We start from the raw sequence: 7,339 nt of genomic DNA, 5'->3' as shown, positions 1-7,339 counted from the left end.
TTACAGCCCACCAGCTAGTGAGATGTATGTGAAAACATTGTCAAATCTATGTGGTTCAAGTGGGGTATACAAAATCCAAAGATAAAATGTTAGTCTTGGAGAAAATATCGGTAGTTCAAGAATTTAGGGACATATTTCTAGAAGAAATTCTCGGACTACTACCCAAGAGGAACCTCGACTTTATCATAGAATTAGTCCCTCGAGCTACCCTGGTTTCAAAATTTCCCTATAGAATGAGTGTTCTCGAGTTAGCTTAACTCAAAATATAGCTATAGGAGCTTCTAGATAAAGGGTATATCTGACACATTATATAACCTTGTGGAACCTCGGTTTTGTTCGTAAGGAAGAAGGATGGTACTCTACGGCTATGCATAGATTCCAGACAACTAAACAAGTTAACCATTAAGAATAAGTACCCTTTACCCAAAATTTATGATCTCTTTGATTAGGTCAAAGGAGCAGTGGTATTCTCGAAAATTGATTTAAGATCTGGATATCACCAAATTTGAATTAAGGACGAAGACATATACAAGACTACCTTTAGAACACGCTATGGCCATTATGAGTTTGTAGACTTGTATAATTGGAAGGGAAAAATTGCTTTACATTTAAGTATATTTTATATGAGAATATTTTATTACAGTGAAGTTTTGGTTTTTTTTGTTTTTGTTTTTTTATAATAATAAAAATGATATAATTTAAAAATAAAATAAAATTATATGATAAAAATATAGAGTTTAGATTAGTTGTTTATAGGAAAGATTTAATAAAATCTAAAAATATCTTATCTTCAAGGAGAAACAAGATAAATTGTTGTTTAGCAATTGAAAATATACCATAGATTTACTAATATATTAACCTTTGAGGTCATAAGAGAGAAACAAGTACATAGAAAATGTGAAGCTAAAGATATAATAAGAATAAAGAGATTATGAAGATAGGTTCAAATTTGTTGTTGTAACATGGTTCAGCTCCTTGTTGTTGCACAATGAGCTTTTAGTAGTAGGAGGAATTCTTGGGTACTTCTTGAGGTGGTTCAGTTTCCAGTTTAGGCCCATAATGTGTTGATGGAGATGCTCCATGGAGAGGATGATGTCCTCTATGCTCTCGTGTTGATCGAGGATAACCTCGCCCAGTAGGCATTTCATGTCCTAGTACAAGTCCATTATGTGCATACAATGATTGAAATGCCCATGTGTGAGCCCTATGTTAGACACCTAATCAACCAAATCTACTAGGACCTCAATGTAAGAGAGGACGTGACTTTGATCCTTGCCTTCCCTCTTGGCATGAGTGAGTTCTCCCTAAATGGGGTATGGGGTAAGATCCTGAAAGCAAGTGCTAGTTTCATCACTTAGTGATGATTTGATTCATTCCCACAACTTGCCCTTTCCTGACAGTACGCTTCGCCCCTACGGACCGAGGCTCACTAACATGGCATGGCGACTACACGAGGATTTGAAGAAGGCCAAGGAGTAGGTAAGGATGTGCTAGGAGAGATAGAGATGGACATGCATAATTATGTGGATGGTGTAACAAAGCTGTGGCCCAGCGCTAAGATGTGGTGTGTGGAAGAAAAATGGAGGGTTATAGAGTGGCTAAGAGAGTGTCAATAGATGGTAATACCAACAGAAAGGAACCTTGCAAAGAGCTAGGACCAAAAAGGTGGGAGTGCATCCCAAAAGTGCAAATAGTTGGCATCTAGGTGAGGTTGAAAGAGGACCGAATTGCTACAAGGAGTGATTGTCCACACAAGAACACCCATAAAAGAATACTTATGAAAAAGCTGTAGGGGGAGAAATTTTAAGCTTCCTGAGGAAATATCCACTCTAATTATGTGATGAAGATTCAGTGCTAACGAGTACACTAGCCTACTTCAGGGCAATATAAGTTTCTATGTAGAGAACCCTATTATTGAGCATAATAGAGTGTCATTCAAGATGGTGTCACACGGAATCAGTCAAGGGTGCGGACACAGCTGACCTTCCTAGAAGTCTAAGACATTCTAATGACAAACAAAACAAACTGGAGCTATCCTTCTCTAAACATACATTATGATATGAGAAATCAAGGTGTTTCGTTCTTACCTCTGTCCAAACGCTATTGTAGAAGTCCAAGCTTTGTTGATCCGGATGAGCTCCTCCCGTTCTCCAAAACCTGCAATCACCAACAGTTCAAACAATTAAATAGCACCTGATTATAACATAAAACAAAGCATATTCAACATATAGACCAAGGAGTACATGAAATAACCCATTAACAACAAGCTATTGAGAAGAATGGACCAATTTGCATTAAAGGTAATCAAAAGGAACCATTACAACCTGAGCCTTGGTGTTGTGCAAGCTCCTTCCAGGGTCCACAAGAGTCTTCCTCTACTTTGACAAAGCTCACCCACTTCCAAGTAGAACAAGTAAGGGTGACAATCTCTCCTCACAAACTTCTAAATGGGAGTCCTAATTCCTGCAGCATTTACCCTTAGAAATCTATAGCTTTCAACCTCCCCTCCCTCTGGCTCAATGTCTTTATTTATAGTGCTGTAAAGAGGTTATTCAGGTCCACTATCAATGGGATCATTCCCCTCTATGGGTGGGATAGCTCCCTTATTGATGGGATAAGTTCCCTCTTAATAGAGATACATGAACCAACTGGAGGCGCATCCATTTCATCAAACTGACCTCTAGAATGTTCTAGAAGTAACCACAAGTAACTTTTTTAAGATGAAACTCGCGCATTTTGCCTTTTACAGAAGGACGCACCTGTCCCTTAACATACAGAGCATCCATGGACGCAGCTTTTGTGAACATGGTCAGCGTCCCCGCAGGTAAGGCTAGAGAGAACCTGCGACCCCAGATATAAACATAGTTTTTACAAGACTTTCTCTCTTCTTTGAGTTTGAGATGGATAACAGAGGCATGAGACTTGCCTAAAAGGGGTAGCATGACTGTTGATTTGAGCCATACTAACTGTAAGTAGTCAAGGTGACATTTTTTAGTGTAACAGATTGCCCCCTAAAGTGCGAAGCCTGGAATAAATTAGGGTTTTGTAATTCTAGGAAGGGTGAAGTGCTTTATCATTTCAAGGATTGTCTTGTGGATAACCTGGTTGGAACCTGAAATTTTCAACACAAAATACATGGATAAGATTATATCATCATTGAGGTAGGCATTCCCATACTCAGATTCAAAACTTTAACTAATGGACTAACTATTCTGATACAGGAATGATCTTGCAGTACATCATTTTTATAGACTTTTGTAGACACAGTATGGATGCAGCCATCTGTTTATGATTAGTCTACATAGACAATGAATACAAAACTCCTCGCAGCCTGGATGGTAGAAACTAGATCCAGGGTCTTCACTTCTACTTCCCGAATTGGTACGATTCTAAGCATGTGATTAAATGATTTGATGTCGAACATGTTAGAAACCACTTGATTACCAGTCAATGATGTAAATTGTTAACAAGCGTGAGAGAGACCACCAGTAATGTCAATGGTTCTCAAAGTACCAAGCACAACCCGTGAAATGTGAATAGATGTTTTGATGTCGAACACTTCACGGAATCCTTTGATCGAAAGTCAATGATGTAAACTGACGTCAAAGGCGAGAAACCTGCCATTGATGCATGCAGACTTCAAGGTACTGTCGATTCCTAAGTCATCTTTCTAGATAATGTGTTGATGTCGATAGAAAGCGACTCGTTGCAGGCAAGCCTGCAACACGAAATCATTGTTCAAGTTGAAGAAATGTTGCTGTAAGGACTGACTCAGGGATGGTCAAATGGATGACAAGTATTTTGCAGATGAAAGTTTTGCTTGCAGACCTCTTGAACACATAACGACACGACAGATGGTTTGGTGACGAATAACTCAAAGTTAATCCCCGGAACCAGGTTAAAGATTTTCAAAGTGGTTTGGTCAATTGTGAGGTAAAAGATTTCCAAACCCAGGTGAATGAAAAGTGTCGTGTTCAAGAGCGGTAATAAAGTTTCTTTTGAAATAAAGGTAACAAATAGGCTCATTCTTCTCTCTTTTCCCCCACCATTTCTGGCAAGTACCTCTTTATTTTTAACAAGCTTGAGGAGGATAACATATGCTTGATTATAAGCTCATCCTTCGGACGAGTCCAACCTAGTTTAAATTCGAACCCTAGGAAGGAGTGGTTCGTTCCTGTTTGTAATTGAACAGGTCCTTTACTGTAAAAGTTTAACGAGCCCAGTATAGGAACAACTCGGCGTTTTTCAATTTTAGAGAGTCTGAAAAAACTTAAGGAAACTCCACGTTGAACTTTTTCGTAAATTTGTGTCCCTCAAGCCCGAAAAAGTATAAAATAATACCTGGGGGAACCGCTTGATCTTGCGACCAAGGAGTACTTTCATAATAGTGTCGTTGACCTGAAAAGTAAAAAGCGATCAAGGACACGTCGTTTTATTTCCTTATCGAGTTTGAAACGACAAAAACCCGGCAATCTTTTCCTGATTTTGCGGTCAGAAAAGAGCTAAAAGGGGACCGTCTTTTAATTCCGTTTTAACGAGTGTAAAAGAAACGCTCGGCGATCTTTTCATGTTTTAGGAGTCAGAAAAGGGCTTAAAAGAGAACTCCAAGGTTTCACTTTTTCGTAAGTTTTAACGAGTTCGAAAAAGGGATAAAAATGTACTCATGGTTTTCACTTTTTCGTAAATTTTAATGAGTTCGAAAAAGGGATAAAAATGTACTCATATGACCGACTTTCAATTTAATTTACGGGCAGGAAAAGACGGAAAGAACTCAGCATTTTCATTTGTTTTACGAGAATGAAAAAATAGCAAAATAATCTCGGGATTTTCATGAGTTTAACGAGTCTTGAAAATAACTGAAATTGACTCGGGATAGGTTTCATTTTTACAAAAGCTTGAAACATATAAAAACTATGCTTCAAAGTAGTTTCATTTTTACACAAGCTTGAAACAGAGAGAAAACTGTGCTTGATGCCCCCTAAGCATAACTGTTAGAGCGCATGCCCCCCAGCTTCATTTCATTCAACTAAGGTGGATGAAATGAAGGTTCAAGAACGAGATCATTTGAAAGACTCAACCTAAAAATTGTAAGAAAATTATGCAAAAACTGAAATAACTAACCTAAACGTACAACCTAACATCTATGAGGTCTAGTCAAACTCTCGACTCAATTAGAGGAGGATTTGTTTCATTTTTTAACGAGCTTGACACAGGAAAAGAACTATGCTCGGATTCGGTTTCATGTTTACACAAGCTTGAAATGAAAAACTATGCTTGTTACAAGTTCACATGCCCCCGGCATAATGATGCAAATCAAGGTACATGCCCCCCAAGCTTCATTGCATTCAATGAGGTGGATGGAATGAAGCTTTACTTTCAAAATCTTGGAAAGACTCGTGGGAGTTGTTTCATTTTTTAGTGAGCTTGACACAAGACAAGGAACTATGCTCATAACTACTTTCTACAATCTACCTAACAAAAAACTATACTCTAAAAAACCTTGATTCATTTTTTAACGAGCTTGACACAAGACAAGGAACTGTGCTCTAAAAACCTTGATTCATTTTTTAATGAGCTTGACACAAGACAAGGAACTATGCTCTAAAAAACCTTGATTCATTTTTTAATGAGCTTGACACAAGACAAGGAACTATGCTCTAAAAACCTTGATTCATTTTTTAATGAGCTTGACACAAGACAAGGAACTATGCTCTAAAATCCTTGCTTCATTTTTTAATGAGCTTGACACAAGACAAGGAACTATGCTCTAAAATCCTTGTTTCATTTTTTAACGAGCTTGACACAAGACAAAGAACTATGCTCATGACTACTCTCTACAATCTACCTACTTAACCTACCCTTGTTTCATTTTTTAACGAGCTTGACACAAGACAAGAAACTATGCTCAAAAAGTTTGCATGCCCCCAGCATAATGATGCAAAGCGAGGTACATGCCTCCCAGGCTTCATTGCATTCAACCGGCTGGATGAAATGAAGATTTACTTTCAATATTTAACTTGAAAAGGGAGTTGTTTCATTTTTAAAGAGGTTGACACAAGAAAAGAACTATCCTCATACCTGATTCATTTTTTAACGAGGTTGACTCAGTAACAGGAACTATCCTCAAACCCTACTTTCTACAATCTACCTACATAACCTAAAGTCTGCCTGATTCATTTTTTAATGAGGTTGACTCAGTAAAAGAACTATCCTCATACTAGCCTGTTTCATTTTTTAACGAGGTTGATACAGGAAAAAACTATCCTCGTGGACACTGATTCATTTTTTAACGAGGTTGACACAGTAAAAGGAACTTTCCTCACAACATCCAGTTTCATTTTTTAATGAGGTTGAGATGGGAACAAACTATCCTCACACTTGATTCATTTTTTAACGAGGTTGACTCAGTGACAGGAACTATCCTCTTGCATCCAGTTTCATTTTTTAACGAGGTTGACACAGGAACAAAACTATCCTCGCTACATTGATCATGGCTTCCAACTGGAAGAAAGACATGTCAATGGACACACCTTGATCATGGCTTCCAAAAGGTCTTCATCTGAAGGAAGAATAGTTTTTTGGAAGGAACACACGTCAAGGGACTCGAAAGGGATAAGAACATCGTGTTCAAACAATCCCATAGAGTTTTCCATGTCAATTACCGGATCTAAATCAACAGTGAGAGGCTCACTTACATCGGTAACTGAAAACATGGGACCAGTTGCCACATAATTAACCCGTGGTAGGGTAGATACCACTTTAGAATCAGGAACATTTAGGGGTGTCATATTATTGGTAGTTGAAACAAGACTAGGGAACGAAAGCTGGTCTACAGTCACAATACTGCCATTGTGAGGGAAAGACATCACGCGAAAGAGTGTCGATACGACGGCTTTCATTGCATAAACATAGTCTCGCCCAAGGAGTAAATTGAAATCCAAGGGACCTCGAACTACCATAAGATCAATACAGACAGTTTTACCTTCCAAGGTAATAGAAAACTTAGGAAGGATCCCTAAAGGTTCACTAATGGTTCTGTTAAAAGCTTTCAGATTCTGCGTAATAGGCGCAAGCTGAGGGGAACCCAAAGCTTTCCAAACAGTTGAGGATAAAATACTAACAGAAGCACCTTCATCTACCTGAGTACGATGTATGTCCCTACTACCAGCCTTGACAATGATTTGGAAAGGGATGGAGGAAGGAAGACGAGGTTCTGTCAGTCTATTCCAATCAAAGGAAAAGACCTCACTGCTTGGAGGGGGTTCTGTAGAAACAGGTGAAATGCCCCCCGGCATAGAAGAATCCGATGTAACAAGAAGAACATCAGCGGTAGGAAATT

This window comes from Pinus tabuliformis, chromosome 8 (genome assembly GCF_031772625.1).
Source record: "Pinus tabuliformis cultivar Carrire ecotype Pingquan chromosome 8, CPIR1, whole genome shotgun sequence".
NCBI lineage: Eukaryota > Viridiplantae > Streptophyta > Pinopsida > Pinales > Pinaceae > Pinus > Pinus tabuliformis.
Note: the sequence above shows the minus strand (reverse complement) of the source record.